Source organism: Anguilla rostrata, chromosome 9, assembly GCF_018555375.3.
Source record: "Anguilla rostrata isolate EN2019 chromosome 9, ASM1855537v3, whole genome shotgun sequence".
Taxonomy (NCBI): domain Eukaryota; kingdom Metazoa; phylum Chordata; class Actinopteri; order Anguilliformes; family Anguillidae; genus Anguilla; species Anguilla rostrata.
Genome location: NC_057941.1, coordinates 26726143 through 26744060, shown reverse-complemented (window position 1 = coordinate 26744060; position 17918 = coordinate 26726143). Strand labels below are relative to the sequence as shown.

The following is a 17918-nucleotide window of genomic DNA, read 5'->3' as shown; positions in this document are numbered from 1 at the left end:
CTGCTTAAAGTTTTGCATTAATTTGACCCCCAGTGAGAAATAACCTGATTAAAATATGTGTTCAATTTCTAAAGCACTGTGATTGAACAATTTTTTAAAATTGTTTTCTATTTTTTACAACTTTTTCTGTTAAAATATTAAGTCCTCATCTTGAATATCTAATAGGTGCAGTTTTTTAACACCACAATCAGGAAAGGCGAGGGCATGTAGTAGGCCTATATTTAAATATGAAAAGACAGTTGTCACGCTAGCCCATGGAATGTATCTTACACCAACTCAATTGTGTTCAGCTAAACATAACTTCTTGCCAACTCACAATAACAGAACAATAAATGTTTGTCTTTCAGAATTTTATTATGACACTTGTACCAGAAGCGGAATGAAATAAGCTATATAGGCTATATAGATATATATATAAATAATGTTTGGACATTCTGATCAAAATGAATTTTTGCCACACAGGCTAATAATAGAAAAGCCTTGGAGCGGTTTATGTTTTATTGATTCATGTTACGCAAGCTACAGTAGGCAGAATTAATCTTTTGATCCGGACTGTGAAAAAGTGGGTAAGCCAACTAGGTAGCTAGGTTTTTCCAGAACACACGCTTTGGCTGCTCCAGTGCTCCTCAGAGCTATCCAATGACACCACTGCACTCCTAACAGCAATGCGGTCATCGCCCTAACTATTACAACTGTATCACCTTTTTACGGTACAAAAAACACAATTATGTAAATACGTTTCCTTCTTAAAATCAATACTACAGCAGGACTAAGTAAACTATATAAGGAGTGCACAGGGTTCACATAAACCGAAACCAACAATGCCACACCCCTCTCTATGAAGCGTGGCACCCCTCCCTATGAAGCATGCGTCTGCTCGCGACAGGCACAGCTTATTATTCCTAATTAAGAGGAAATAACCCATTTAAAATTGGACAGCTGAGATGTAGCCCACACAACAGAGTTTAGGGAAGACCGGCAAACTTAAACGCACACCGTCCAGCAACCAACATGCTCTCACCGCAGGAAGAAAACAATCAGCTATACAACTTAATAAGGCCAACCACTTCTGTAAACAAACTGGCTTTTATACTTAATCTCTAGTTACAACCTGTTAACATACAAGACAGCACCTTTAGTGACCACATTATAGTAACATTACCATAGTGGCCGTGAAAAATGTAGCTATATAATTCCAGTTTATTGCAGAGACAGCTTGTCGTGGAGGATTATAAACCTAATTCGGAATGGACTTCTTTATACAGACGACTCTGAAACAGTCAGAAAAATTAAATAAATAGATTAAAAACAATGCCTGGATAGTTATTATTGCAGTCAGCAAAGGAAGTCAGGATTTAAAAAGCACGGGTGAAACGATGTGTCTTTGGTACTGTTTATAAAGCAGTCACCCTCGTATCGGTCTGAGCGAGGCGTTCACACACCTGAGAGTTCCCCAGGAGCACGGTCTGACCGCTGGACGATTCGAGAGCCGCAGGTCTGAGTGTGCGAGCGGGTACCCCCGGTTCAGCCAGATTGGTCAGGCAGAATTCAGGCAAAGTAAGAAGGGCTTCATAGGTTAGCAGCAGGATTTTGTGCTCAACCCTAAACCCGATGGACAGCCAGTGTAGGCTGAACAGCACAGGGATGATCTGATCACAGGAAGGTGGATGGTTAAGCACTTCCTGACACACTCAAACTTGCTTGGGACTTCGTCAGTGACGTTGTCGACCGGCGGTAGCCAGGCCTGTTCCTGGAGATGTACCTTCCTGTAGGCTTTCATTCCAACCCTTACAACGCACACCTTATTCAACAGCTAGACATCTTAGTTGAGCTGCTAATCAGTAGAGACAGGTGTGCCAAATCAGGGTTGAAAAGAAAACCTACAGGATGGCAGATCTCCAGGAACAGGGTTGGTTACTACTGTTGTAGACAGCACTGCTATAGCAGTCTGGTTCTGAGGTAATAATGGCTTGTATGATGGCATCGGGGAGGGTCAGTATTGCGTAGGTAGCCTAGTCACAACAGCAGCCTCCACCCCCTGCTTGCCAAACATTAGGCTTTCTGTTACTCTTCTCAGAGGCCCAGGATTTCCCACAAGGCACTTCAGTCATGAACACTCCATTTTAAGGGGTTCTGCGAATATGCATTCATATTTCTGCCATAATCAGACACGGTCTGGCCAATGACTATAATGAGGCTTCTTGAATGCATCGGAACAGAAATCTCAAATCTGAGCAGCAAAACTGAGCTTTATCAATGTAAAAAATCTGCTTTAAAAGTCAAACTGAGAGGACTCCATGAAACAGCAGTAACTGCCAAGCTGTAGGCCCCATGAACTAAAATAAGCAGCTGTGACCGTACAATCAAATATTTGTGAGGGTTGGACCAGTGGAAGTTCCTGGTTGGCAGTTATCACGTAAAATGAAGGCCAGAAAATGGGACAATCTGATAGCTAGCAAGAAGGTGAATGAATGTCAGGGTATTTATTTTTTTTTTGGAGTGACTGGGATTTGTACAAGCTGGCAGGAAAATTTTTACTTATGTAAACTGTCAGTGTTTCTAAATTTTGTAGAGCCTATGCCATAGTGTCAGCACCTTATAGCTGAAACTAGCAGCAAGGTCATTTTGTTGATACCAGCTCCTTCAAGTAGTATATTTTCCAAAAAAAAGAGAAAGGACAGAAAAAGACAAACCAGAATGAAAAAACGCTAATTACCCATGGGTTGCTCGGCAATGGTGGACAGATCCACCGCGTAATGCTACAGCGTCACAGCCACAACATGGGGGGGGGGGGGGGGCAGCAGCAGCAGCGCTGGGGCACCACACACAAGCTGCAGGAATGCAGTGGGACAGGACAGGGGAACAGGAGTGCCCAAATTCTTTTCGCATGACCTCAGCGCCGCGTTTCTGGGCTCTTTTATTCCAGTCGGTCGGGTTGCGGATTGCGGCGGATCCCCCGCTCGCGAGGACTACCGCCATTTCCTCCTCTTCCACCGTCCGTCCGCTCTCCGCTGTCCGGGTCACGCGGCAGTGAGATCAGGCTGTTGGGCCCGTCTGGGCCCGTCCCTCAGAAGAAGGCTCACACCGTACCACCCCATGAATGAGCAGCTCTACTGCGTTTCCCAGCAGCACACTCTTCTCCGTGCGCCACTCCACTGACAGGCACGGCTCAGCAGGCACACCCAACGGCACAATGACCCGCATGCTAATGGCAGAACGCTAAATGACTGCTCCCAGCACATCTGCCCTTTTCACCCGCAGAGGCTGTAATCTAATCCTGGACAGAGGGTTTACAGTGCAGCTTTGATATTAATCGCTATGACTTCCAGTTCTACAAAATGACAGAGCTACACTACTTAAAACAAAACATGGCAGCCCATCCGTACGTAAATGGCACATATACTTTTGACAAAAATATTTCACAGCCATGTTTGTTTGTATTTGTATTGTATTGTATTATATTTAACAAGACATGGCCTATATTGTAGGGCTGCTGGTTAGGTCAACCTGTTAAGGCCCTGTTCCAGGACATGGAAGAGCAAATCCAGACCCTGCCAGGGCCGACTGCGCCCAGCAAGCCCACAGGGGGACGCAGAATTGGTGCCAGTGTACATGCACGCCCATATAATGGCCCATATACTGTATGTTGATTATATTTTTCAATATCATGAAATATACATTTCAACATATTAATGTAGGTTCTATTTCCATAAAGCTTGTGCTCTCTTCTCCAAAATTGCACCTGGCCTGTAGGGCCCCAATACTACCCTGAAGACAGACAAAAAACTCTATTTGTGGCACAATACAAAAACAGCAGTGTGTGTCTGTGTGTGTGTGCGTGGCGTTTTGTGCATCCAATGACAATAATGTAGGCCCTTTTCTGACTGAATTTACCCAGAAAATACCAAATGAACTACAAGACAGATTAAGAACACATTTAAAGGGTATGGCTGAAAATAACATTCATTATACTCTTCCCAGAACAGTGATACATGCCCTACAAAACTGCCAGATAATGGACAAAGTGGGAAACAAAGCGGCCATTCTGAGCTGTGCGACGTCTTCACCTTCTGCTAAACCCCAACAGCAAATAAAGGCGGCAAATGACACTAAACTCAGACACTAAACCTTGCATTTGTCAATGACGTGCGCCGAACCATTTCAGGTATTTAAGGTATTCTTTTCTTGTTTGTGACAAACACAGCCCCACACAAACACACACACACACACACACACACACACACACACACACACACACACACACACACACACACACACACACACACACACACCACACCCACACACACACACAAACACACACACACACACACACACACACACAGCCCCACGCAAACACACACACAGCCCCACGCAAACACACACACACACACACACACACACACAGACACACACACACACACACACACACGCAGAACCACGCAGCCCTTGACAAAGCGAAGCGTTGTTTTGCTGGTGGCTGGACTTCTTTTCACTCTGGAGGCGTTTCCAGTTTGCTCAGCACCTGAGCACCACGGGCCGCCAGCGCGAAATGCGCCGTCGACGAGACCGAGAAAGCAGCAGCACAGCAAAAAGCCGGACAGGAAGCTCCGCTCACCGCACAGGACGCCTGTCACGGCTCCTACTCCAGTCCTCAGTTTAGCAGAACAGGAGCTCCAGCTCATTCACCATCGCTCATACACTCCTCCCTGACAGATCACACAGGCTAATATGAAACGTGCGGCCTGCGTGAAACTGCATACGGGTTTTTCACTCAACAGTGTTCACTTGAAAATGAATCTGAATTGGTCACATTCCTGCCAGAAGAAGATGGTGCGTAACATAGGCTACGTGCAGTAAATTCTACTGTTCGTTGCCAGTTGCTGCTGCAATCTTTAGCCATGATGCAAACACTATTTGTCTCTGACAATGAACCAGAACGATCTGACAGCATTCGGCAGTTGCAAAACAAATGTCACACAGGGACTAACAACACCCCCCTCCCCACCCCCCCATCCTTACGCCAATTCTGTCATAACGGAGACAAAACTGTTTACAGACTTCGCACTCTGATTAACCAGAATGTCCAGAAAATCGTTCCGTTATGGGTGGCTGTTTTTAATCCAGCTGGAAAGGCAGCACCGGTCCGTACTGCAGAGAAAAGGAAAGACCTGAGAAAGATCGGTCAGCCCTTAACCTGAGCTTTGGTGGAGCACCTGTGCCTCAGGGTGCGACGTGCACGGCACCACAGGGAGTCGTGTGAAAGTGCGCACGATGCACTTCCTCTGACATCATAGCATCACGTGATGTCACTGTCCTCACTGAGGCAGGCAGGAGACTTCACAACACCATGATGTACGTCCATTTGCCAGAAGCAGGATCCTAGCCCAAATCCTCTCAAAAGGATTTATATCTATTCTTAGGCCAAGAGGCATAAAATGTACAAATAATTCTGCACTGGTCTCAAAAGGACCACAAGGAAATGTGTTGTACATATTTTTTTTTAAAACCAATACGGGGCTGATACTACAGGCATAAAACATAATATTATCCCATGTAATATATAAAACTGGCTTTACTTGCATCATAGCATTTCATTTGGGGTTCCCCGAAGAAAAATTTCCAGTTTATTTCCCTATAAAAACACAGTAATTGTGTGTGTGTGTGTGTGAGAGAGAGAAATAAAGCCATGTATGGTAGCCAGTAGCTTTATGGACATATAACTGCTATGGCTTTCCTGGATATTCGGATTCATTTCACCGTGATCAGCTCACACACAGTGTTCATAGACAGTCGCTGAGGGAAACCGCAGGCATCCAATCAACCGCAGGAGTCCAGTGCGATGAGGCGGGCAAATCCCCACCTGCTAAACCTCCCTCCCTGGGCGCCGTGACAGACCTCTACATAAGAGTGGACTCACACCAGATCAGCCTGCCGCGGGGTTGTGCGGCAAAAACGGCGGTCTTCCCATTCGTTTGAATGGGGGTAGTGCATTTAGGCTGCGGCAGTGGGGACCGCATGGCGTGCCGAGAAAAACCGCAGCGGCCTGCGGCAAGAAAGTAGAACCAGAATCAACTTTTGCCGGAGCGCAACCCGACGTCACGCTGCAGTGGCCAATCACGTAAGTTGTTTAAATTACCTTGCAGCGGTCCGCTGTTTACCGAGCAACTGTCAGATGAATTACTGACGCGATTCATTTCCTAAGATTTGATTTTATAATCGTCATCGTGATTTGACAGTACCGGGTAATGGGACGAGTACTGAAACAATAATTACTAGCTAAATATCAATTCCGAATGTCGGAATTAAGCTGTATAAAAGATTCGCTATTTAGCAGTTCTTGCATGTTAGTTTATTGTGCCTAGCACTATGGAGTTCATGGACCAAATGATGATACTCTCCCAGTTGTGTCCTCGCTTGGTTTATTTTGCGTGCCCAGCTTCGACGTCTGCGTCTGGCTGGCAGTCTACGCTGCAAAATAACGATAGCAAGAAGCTTCCTTCGGTTTGAGTTTTTGTCCCTTTTTTTTTTTTTTGAGTTAGCGGACGGAAAATGGAGGGGGGGCGGGTTAAAGTTCACAACAGGACGTCACACAAATGGGCCATGTAGTGACACACCCACACCACCGCACAACCCTGCGGCAAGGTGCCGCATTGCCTGATTTGGTGTGAATGCAGCCTAATGTGTCTTCCTGTGGGGAGTTGCTGACCACAGCGGACAGAGCTGGGCTCAGTTCCATTCCTATTCAGTCAATTCAGAAAATTGGCTGAAAATGAATGAAATAAAATCCTCCTAAATACATTTTTCCATTCATGAACTCACTTTGATTTCACTTCCTGAACTGGCTGATTTTACATGGAGCTGACCCTACCCCTGCAGGAGCTGCTGCCGCGGTCAGAATTCGAGCCCAGAACGTGGTGCCTCGCTGCACTGAGAACCGGTGCTTTAGCCGTACGAGCCACCTGCCCGCCTGCTACAATGTGCTGAATTATTATTCTTTACTTCCTTAAACCCAAGCTCAACAGGATACATTCACATTCTAAAATCTCCACAGTCAGGAGTGAGACCCCCATAGTAACTCACTCCCATATATGGGCAGTGGGCAAGGCTCCGCCTGCTGCATCGCACACTCCGGGTCTCTTACGCGAAAATGAAACCTCTGCGGAGGACAACAATTAGCTTAGGAGTAATCTTATTGGCCGAGCAGTCAAGCGTGAATCAGTTGGGCGCTTAAATACCCTTTGCAGCAAGAGACTGAGCCAGGGTCTTTTTTTGTGCTGAAAAGAAAATGTTCTTTTCTTTGCTGCTGACATCAAATAAACCCAGCAAGTTAAAAAACGGCAATCTTCCCCCAACTGCTCAATTTTTATGTCTGCTAATTAGTAGAATCAGGCGCACCAAGTTAGGGTTGAAATGAAAACCTACAGGATGGTAGATCTCCAGGAACAGGGTTGGGTAACCTCTGTTTTACACGATCCACGACAGAACTGCCGGCTTAATGATCGTCATTCAGGCACCTATGCCTTACCACCCTGGGGAGAAGCGCAAAGACCCCATCTTACACAAGAAGAGAACATGAAGAGAACGACGCATTCAAAATGCTCAGCCACGCCAGCTCATCTGCTTGCTTAAATAAATGCAGGTAAACAGACTGTAATTTGGGTACTTTGGCCATTCTTCATCAAGGTATGTTCAGGCACAGAATCTCAGCTCCAGGCACATCAGCACACCGTCCCGTTAGAAATATGAAGCCCTTTCTGAAACCGAAGCGCCGCTTGCTGCCGTATGCAGTGCTTCTGATTTTTTTTGTTGACTACCTGACTTTGGTTCACTCGGGAGGTGAACTTGCTTCTTTCTGACCAATCTTGCTGAGATGGAGAACCTAGTATCGTTGACTGGGTTAGGGGCACGTTATGCACAGAGACATCCGGCACTCCTCCTTCAACAGCTAGAGATCTCACTAAGCTGCCATTCAGTCGAATCAGGCGTGTCAAATCAGGGCTGAAATGAAAACCTACAGGATGGTAGACCTCTAGGAACAGGGTTGGGCAGCCACAATGTAGACCTACATGAAGCAGTGGCTCAGTACTACACAGCTCCCCACTAGCAGTGCTAGTGCTCTAAAATCACAGCTACACTTCAGTCCGTGAATCTCAAAACTGAAAAATTTTAAATGCCCGTCCACAAATGAACGTCAACGGCTTTTCCTCCACTTTTCATCTATACTTGCTGGAAAATCCAGTTTCAGAATTTTGTCCACCTTTCAATTTGGACCCCGTTCTGTAATCTCAAAGCTAATCAAACAAGATTGCTTTACTTGACAGAGGTCCACTGTCATGACTGTAATTTTGTACTCGCCACCACACTAACACACAACCACATATATGGACACAGGGTTCAACAATACTGCTCGCCTGGGACGAGTTAAACCAGGTGACAGACAGGTAAAACTGCTCATCCACTCCATAGGGCGAATGACGATTCAGGGCTGATTCACAATCGAGTTAGTTCAAGTCTCTGCTTGGCACCGCAAAGTTAGCACAGAAGTGGTGTTGTGTATGAGACAGAAAAAATGTTAGGGCAGGGGTCAAGTTACTGATAACATTAGTACGATAGACATCAGCCAAATATGCCAAGAAATTGAAGTGTCATCGACAATTACACAGCACACGGCAAATATCAACAACCGGCTGAAGACAAGCGTCAAAATATAACAGCGTCTCACTTTAGCCTATGAGGCATCTCGTCATTTTTAAGAATGATGCAAAAAGTGCAGTAAACTGGCACAGCACACTGGCATTTATGGCGTTATGCTTTTAATTTCACTTCTTTCTCCACTTAAGTTAATTAACGCTTGACACTATATATTGCCTCACTCCTGAGCTAAGGTAGTACAATGCTAGTAGGCTACTTGGCTAAACATAATCTCATCAATGAAGCTAGCTAACATTAGCTAGTCATTTCTGCTTTAAACTACCAGGGCCTACGAATGAAAACGTACTCAACGGCTAACTACAGCACATTTACTTCAATGCGAAAAATTAAACCTTGATCAATGTGCACTGTCCCTTTTAAATAAACAGTGTAGATAAAATTAGTCACTAAAACACAAAATAAAACAAAAACACAACCTTCACAGTCACTGTGGTGAGCCGTAGCAAAGCACAGCCATGTTGATATTTCTGGTTTGTGTGTCTCCAGCATTCACAGCAATGTAGGCCCTTTCATGGCTGGATCTCTGCCACTACTATTTCTCCACACAGTTATTCATTGCTCATTGCTCATTGCTGCTAGCACACTCAATTCCTAAATAAAATGCTTCATCTAAGATGAATCTCCATCTAATGCTTAAACGGTTGACTTTTATAGTTCACTTCCTGGTATTAATTTGGTATTATTTCAGTTTAGCTGTATGCTTTCGACCATTTGTGTGTGCGATGAGGGGCATTTTAGGAATTCACAGAGGCTTCTAACAGCATGACAAAAAAGCAGTGCATTTGAAGTAGCCTAACTCCAAAGCAACTGGTGAAGCAACATTGTGCCTCCAGTGGTTGTACTTTATCCAGTAGTGTAGTATATTATCCAAACATTCTTCAAAAAAGTTCATTCTCATTTTGGCTTAGAACTATTTTCTATGGCACCTGCAACCTGAGACCACTGTGCTCAAGTCCAGGAGAATGGGAACAATGTAAGAACTGATATTCAAGCTCATAATTCTGAATAAATGCTACAAATTTAATTTGTTCACAGCCTCTGGAAACACAGTGTCCTAGTAAAAGCTGCTCTGGAGATACTTCCAGTGTGTTTTCTTGCTTTAGACCACAAGCCCATAAATGAGCCAGCACCAGCCACTGTAAAGCCAGCTGGTCATCAGAAGCCACTTTAAGTCTCTAAAATATTGCTCATATACACATAAGAACTGTCTGAGCTCATCAAGAACGCACACTAAAACTGAAAAGATATTTTTAGTGAACATTTCATTTCAATCACGTTTTTCCACTATCTGATGATACCAGACAAGTTAAATATAACACATGCTTTGTGTATTATGCACTTCCTGTCACAAGTAAACTCTGAATCTTAACACTGAAGTCTGGGATTGTTTCATATAACCTGGTATATTTCAGTTGACAGCAGAAATCCCATCAACTAGATGGCAAGTTTTCACAGCACCTACTTATCTAACCACTTATCATAAGAAATAGAGCCACTGCCCAACAGACAATGTCAAGGGCATTCTCAAGATGTTTCACTAGGCATTAACAGCCAATTTATTCATCCATTTCCAGCCCCTGCTTTCAGCCCCAGTTCAGTGTTTGGGATATAAAGCAAAATCTACTAAGAGTGAACATTTATATATTCAATCACTGAGCAAACCAAGGATAGCAGAATACTGAAAATATAAACCTTCACAGGAGGAAGAGTGCCAGCCTGCCAGATCTACACAACAGCAAAATCTGGATCTACCTGGCCATTAGGGTACTGTATTTAACCTGTCGAGACAAGAGGTGGGATAAATATCATTAGAGACACAAGAGCTTCTGTGGATTGAGGTTCAAGGCCTCTCCACATTAAAACTAAACATGTCATGTTCATGTGTCTATAGGAAGCTCCGATCCAGCCAAATTCAATTTTGTAAAATCATGAAAAACAAGGAGGGGGGGAGGGGGGGGGGGGGGGACGCCAACTGGTAGCAACATTTAGCCCATTCCGAGCCTTTGGTAATATGCGATGTTCCAGTTTAGTTCTAAAAATAGCAGGAAATGACTGATTTGACAGTAAAAGTGGCTCCGTTTTTGCCGCTGTGTTTTTACACTCCACAGCGGTTAGGCCTATCCCAACCCCCCCCCCCAGTCATTTTTATTTGGGCGTTACGCCCTTAGCCTCGGTCCCTGGAAAATGGCAGCTTCCCCGAGAGGTCCTCGCAGTCTCAAAGCTGTGATCTAACTGCGGCCGGGACCTCCTTGCTCAACTGAGCTCAGTTACTTAACCCCTTCCACATTACGCTACTTAACCCTTTCCTCACTTGCCCCGGAGCAGTGTTTCAGTTCAGGGACACTTTTTTCCCCATCAAAATTTGTTGATTAAAGTTGCAGAGGCATTATGAGAGTGGGGTGGGGGGCTGTTAGGGTGAGAGTTCAGGGATGTGGGGTTTTATAAAAATAGATCATATAGATATCAAATTGTAACTTCAAACTATTTCTAAAACACTGACCAACTACACACACACAAACACACTGAATCTGAGACCTACCTATCTTTTTTAGGAACAGACATAGGTGCAGCCAAATGACTTAAGAAATTCAACTAGAAAACACCAGAAATCTCACAAATTTATTGTAACGTTCCTCTACGGTTGGTGGGATAGTCAGGTACGACAATCCCACCAAGTAGATATTCAAATGCGATGACGCATGCACAGGAACTTGCACACTGAATGCAAAAGAGCAAGCATCTAAAATCCAAAAAGCATCTTTAAAATTAGGTTAGATATGTTGCTCAATATTACACTGTCAGACAACATTGCTGGTTGTCTCTAGGCAGTCCTCTTTTTCCAAAATTCACTTTCACAGGATTATCTTCTAAGAAATCAAGCACTCAATGTGCTCTAGTAATAGCTTTGTTTCGAATGGAACTCCGGAATTTGGAGTAGGAAAACAAACTTTTGCCATTCAATATAGATGTCGCCAAATCCATCAAAACTTAAAAATAAAGGATAGACACTAGGTTGCAACCATATTCTATTCATAAACAGAAAAATACTGTATTTAAATTTCAAGTGGGGAAAACTGAGATTGAGATTCAAATGAAAGAATATAGGCCTACTCTTTCTTATCTTGTTGACATAGCCTATTGGCGATTGAGTTTATGCTGCATTGTATGTTGATGGCTTTAGACTATAATATGGGTATCATTTTCTATCATTTGAAAATAACAGTGGCACTTTTAATTTTGAAAGAAAACCTGCTTGTTGGTAATCATTTGATGATTACATTTTTAATATCATTCTTTGTTAAATAAATTAAAATTACATTTCCATTGGTAAAGATATTTTTTCTTTGATTTACCAAAAATCTGAACCGAATCTGACACCAAAACTGAACTGATACAAACCATTAGTTTTGTGAACCATTTCATCTATACTAAGTTCACAAAAGCAATTTATTCCTTTAGAAAATATTCTTACTAGGACTGGCAGAGAGTGCCAAATGCTAAAATGTAGCTACATGAACACCAACACAAAAACAAAACAGGAAGTGTTGCGTTGAAGTAAAACAGTTGGAATTTACTCCTGAGGGGATTCAGCAGAGTTTTTTCTGGGATTCCACAGCGAAATCATAAATGACCTGGTATATGGCAGTGCACTAAAATAATGTGTTTTCATACAAATTCAGAGAAACAAACCAAGTCAGCAAAATAATCCAGTTCTGTTTTGCAATGAAACCTGGAAATAAATCTGCTTGATCTGTTGTTTATAATCCTGATAAAGTGTGGCAAAATTATTAATACAGATAATAGCTCATCTGTGCCTTTTCTGTTCCACAGACATTATGACTTCACATTTCATGAGATGATGAAAGGATTTTGTTTTTATTTAGACAGCAGTGCAGATATTTCAGAATAGGGTTCAACAAGTAACACATGGAACTTCATTTCCCAGAAGTGCCCTGGGCAAGGACCACATACAGTTATGTTGCTTTAACCTCCGATGATAGGTGCAATGCATTGGAGGTCCATTATCACAGACTAATCCATAATATGGCCAGGAATTCCTGCAGCAGATTGACATAGCCACCAATGCACTACAACCCTCACCCACCACGGCAGCCACACCGATGCCCACCCCCTACCTCAATTACACAACCACTTCCTCAAAGGCACAGCACGGGAACAAAGCAAGACAGCACACTGCCGAGGAAACTTGCGAAACTCTGGAGCACACCAGGGACATGGGGACCAGGTCTAGAATACGGGTATAAGCCTCCGCCCTATTGGACAAAAGACAATGGAGCTAAAGCTTCCTGGACAAGACAGAAGACAGGCTAATGATAGCACTGCTGAGGTCAGGGGGACACAATAGTGTGGGGGGGGGGACAAGGGGCTGTCTCTCCCAGACAGAGGCACCATTCAGCCCCCATACCCCCCTTCTCTTTCACACACCAGAGTCTGCATGCCTTTATGCAACTCGCTCACACACACCCCCCATACAATTCCCCAGGCTGGGTGTGACACTGGCTAAAATGTGTGTGCACTGCTTGTAACTTGGAAACTTTCTCCCAGCAAGAGCTCGCCTAGTATAGCTTTCTTTAAACTGAAGCACACCCTACCCCACCCACAAAAACAGATCCAAAAATGTATTTCGACGAATGAAGATGAATTTAGAAACATTATATCTGGAGGAAAATGAACGATAGCATAACTTCATCAAATATACCTCGTAATCGGTCTGTAATGTAAACATGGTTAATTATTCGGGATAAAAATATTATGTGAAAAACACATATCAACCGTTCTAGGCCAGTAGTTAAAAGACAGATCCCGTTTAATTCACAAAATATACGTGTCCATATAGTCAGGCTCAACTAGCTATACATACTGTACCATGCATAAGGGAAGTTATGGCCTAGCTTCCTTCCCAAGAACTTAATATCAAGAAACGACCGACTGGGGGCAAGTAAGCAGAAATTGAGCAGCGCCACAAGACACTACTTTAATAAGTTTTTAATGACGACTTCGAGTTGACAATCAACCCTGGCGTCGGCTTCAAAAACCAGATACAAACATAGCATTCGCTAGCTAACAGTCAGCTAACTTGTGACAAAAGGCAAACCGCATTCTGTTTTCTTAGCCCACTCCCTCCCAACAAAAGACACAATATACACCATTTTAATTTGCTGAATATCAAAATGGGACCACAGTTGGGGTGGGGGTGAGAGGAGGAGGAGGATGGCGAGAGAGGGAGGGAATAAAAAAAACAAGAGAAGGGGGGTCAATCGGTTGCCCTGCCTGGTACGGCGAGCTTGGACGTTCGTGATCAACGGAAGCAGATGGCTAGCGTTAACCACCACCGACTAGTGAAGAAGCGAATGTTCTGACGTTAGCGAACCAACACAGGAATGCTTCGGAAGCCAGTCATATTAACACCGAACACCACCCAAGTCGATATTTTACCATAACCACAAATGCACTGTTGTGTCAACAGTATATATATGGTCTAATGTCAGACAGGTAGCTACACTAGTCAGCTAATGTGAAATGTACCCGATGTACTGTTGCGTTGAGTCGGTTAACGTTAGTGGGCCGTCAGAAAAGAAGGGACGAGTGGATAGCTAGCTTATGACATTAGCCACAGGGAAACATCATAACGCGATAACAGTGGCCAACGGCTTGTTGGCTACATGAAGCTAACTATCTAGGTATCTAGCAAGCGAGCTCATGAGTCATTTATCATAGCGACTAGCTTGCTAGCGTGTTAGCTACCCAATGCTCATTGACAGTATTCTCCTCACAAATAGCGACTAGCTGCTAGCGACCTATGTTCAAGTGACCCCCCTCGTACACACAGTCAAAACACCCTGCATCCAAAAGGCACATGGGTGACGTTACGGTTTCACCGTGCGACACTGCACCAAACCCGTCGTAGATACAAATATGGGACAACACATAGCACATAAAACATTTAGCTAGTTAATTAGTTAGCTAGACAAGTTAATTAAATGTTTGCCTGCTTCATCAACAGTGTAGTTATCTACTCGCAAAGAGCACCGACTGACTATGGGAAACTAGCTAATAGTTCGCTAGCTACCGAGCAAGCAATAGTTACACCCATCATCGCCGACATAGCCATACAAACCCATAACAAGCTAACTTGGCTAACGCCTGCTAACGTTAGAACAGCAATGTTATTTGCGCCCGGGACTTGGGTATTTACCTAGCTAATGCTAGCTAGATACTTTCAGGCATCTAATTACAAAAATCATTGGGCCCTCACCCATTACGAATAATCTAATACCAAGCAATAGCGTACCGAATGTGAAGCGGACACTTACCCGTCCGACGGGCCAGGATTAAAAGGAACAGGAGCGAATACCGTATCCAAGGAGTAGCTAGTGCTCAACCCGTTCGGGGGGAGGAAGAGTGGAGCCGAGATTCTGGTTTAGCACTCGTTGTTCTCCCTGCGCTCCCCGAATTGGTCTGCGATGTTGTTGCTTTGCCGAGTGCTGTCAAACCAAACTGCTGTTGTTGTTTAGCGTATTGTAACTCTTCTCCAAGGCCAGCCGTGGCCCAGAAGCTGGCTTTTCAGTCACAGGCAGGTCCCAAAGATGGCGGCGGTGCGTTCCACCTCCTCCCTCTGTGACAAACACGGGGAAAAATATGAAGGAACACCCTGCAAACTCACTAAAACTAACCTGCGACCACGCCCTTGCTCCAGTCCATGGGCTTATGTGTCGCTCTGGTTGTGATATTTGATGCGGGTGTGCTGTATTTTCACTGTTTATTCGGGGGCGCAGATTTTCTGTCCCGTCGTCTTCCCGTCTGTTCCTGGAGCCCCAAGCTCCGTTTGCTCGTGCTGACCGAATCCTAGTGGCCGCAGCGCGCGGAGTACGGGCGGCGCGGCCAAGTCCCGCGGGGCGGGGACATCGCGAGAGGGAGCTTGGAGTGGGGGTTTTGGTGAAGAACATGCCTTCAGAGTCTGACATTAACTGATCAATAATCTTTGGCGTCATATTCCTCGCATTCACGCATAATGTCTATGTACAGTTTATCATACCCAGATACCCAAGCGCATCATTTTGAGTAATCTTGACTAGTTTTGTAAACTCTCTGTGTTACAAAGTTCTGCATGAATGCTAGTCATGGGATGTTCTTCTCTAAACAGGAATACGGAACGATTGCTCAGTAAAATAAGTTAACTCTCGATGACATTGTTAGGCGTAAAAACCGACTGAACTCCCAATGTTAGAACTGTGGAACATCAAAATTAATTGTGTGCACTTAGATATGCCACCATAATTTTGGACCCCATGATCACATTGGGCCCCACCACCCCAGAAAAATCTATGCTCTAATATTTTTTGAAGGCTACTGTCAGTCTGTGCCCTTGGAATCGTCCTAATTCCATTTATGCCACCCATGTGGACACTGCTGCAATTTCTCAAGTTTAATTATATAACATTTTTACTACTTTATGTACAGTTTCATTTTATTCTTTAATAGATAAGAATATTCAACTTTGTTTTTAGGTAAATTATGCTGGCACTATACCAATGGACATTTATGGTCTTTACACAAATGTGACACAATGTGAATGTGTAAATGACTGTTAGAAAGGACATGCATCATACAATTACTAAGATATATGGAGTGAGTAGGACAGAGAACTGACTAAGGTCAGGTGGGTGACAGTCAATCAGGGCAAGAAAAGAGACACATTTTTCATTATAACTCTCATTAAGCATAATTTGACACAAAGAAAATCGACATGTTAAAAGAACAATTAACAGATTAGGATGCTGAGCAACAAAATGGTCAAAGTGGAGTAAAACACAGGGTGAAGAGGGGTGGTGGGGAGTAGATGGTGGTGTGAAGTCAGGGCACAAAGGAGGTCCAAGAGAGTGTGTTTCGAGTCCTACAGGGAGACTGCTGAACTGAAGGTTTGTAACAGGACTTAGACACCTCCAAAAATGACATTATATTCTCAAAGAGAGAACATGGAGAAGGAAACAGCACACAACTAAACATGCTTGTTTATGTATTTACTTACTTATTTACTGACTTACTTGCTTAGCCTACTTATTTCTTTTTGTGAATGAGTGTGCATAGGAGCACATTTGAATATGTGTGAGTGTTTGTGGGTGGGCATGTTTCAATCCTCCCATGCTTAGCTCCTGAGCTGATTAACAACTAACACCAACCTTCTGCAAATAGCTGTGTTTCCCAATGCTGCTCTCCTGCCCTTTACAATAAAGTAATTATTAATACAAGACTCAGGTGGCCTCCTGCTGTGTCTGATCACTCTATTAGCCTAGATGCCCCTGAGTAGAGAATCTCCCAGCTGCCCTCAAAAATAGGCAGTGCCCCCTGCCTAAATCTCCCACCTCAAATAATGTTTTTGTATGATTAATGTTAGCTGTCTGCAGTTCTGTCATCAAATGGCACGTCTTATCACTGAATGACTCTAATGGGTTTAAAGAAACTGAGTTCAGTGTGGAATCTTTAGTTTCTACAGTACATTGTGCTATGTTACTAGTCCATTCCTCAGATCCTGAAACAAATCTTGAGCACCATTGTGCACATAAGATTAAGGTCACCTGGAACTGACTGCTATGAAGCATACAGTACTCTCAGAAAGGGAATAAAGCAATATACCCATACCCTTCAAATCATTATGAATTATTCACAGTGCTGTGGTGGTTTGACTTCATCTTTGTTTTTGTATTTTGAAGCCTAAGTTTTTCTAACGACCAAGAACACATGTAACAAGACAGAAAACAGTGTGCAAGGAATACAGGGTGAAAGAAAGACTGCCATTCTCCACCCAGCAGCAGGCAGCCAATGGGCATGCAGCACAGTCAAGCTGCACTCCTGATTGGCTCTCTTCCTGCCCCCACCACCCTGCCAATGAGAAGGAAATGTGCTCTGTCTCTGTATCCAGGCGGAGGGGAAGCTTATTGAAGCTCTGTCATGAATGGGAGATATAGCGCAATATGGAAGTAGTGCTTGTTATTGTTAACTGTTTCTTTGTGTTTTTTCCTTTGATTTCAAAGGCCATTCTGTGACCTGATATTCCACCAAATTTATCACATTACATTACATTTTCCCCAGGGGAACAAATATTAAATGATCACACATACATGCAAAAGATAAATCAGTGCACCAAGATTTTGAAAAATTGGGTTTATGAAGCATCATTCAGGTGA

General features: G+C 43.8%; 1 protein-coding gene across 1 annotated transcript in view; it reads right to left on the bottom strand.

The window, feature by feature from the left end:
• Positions 1-15603, bottom strand: part of taok1a (TAO kinase 1a) — a 41403-nt gene extending 25800 nt beyond the window's left edge. Inside the window, exon 1 of the mRNA XM_064351415.1 lies at positions 15048-15603. The gene's annotated coding sequence lies outside the window, so the exon portion shown is untranslated. The remainder of the gene's footprint in view (positions 1-15047) is intronic.
• Between the last annotated feature and the right edge of the window lie 2315 nt (positions 15604-17918).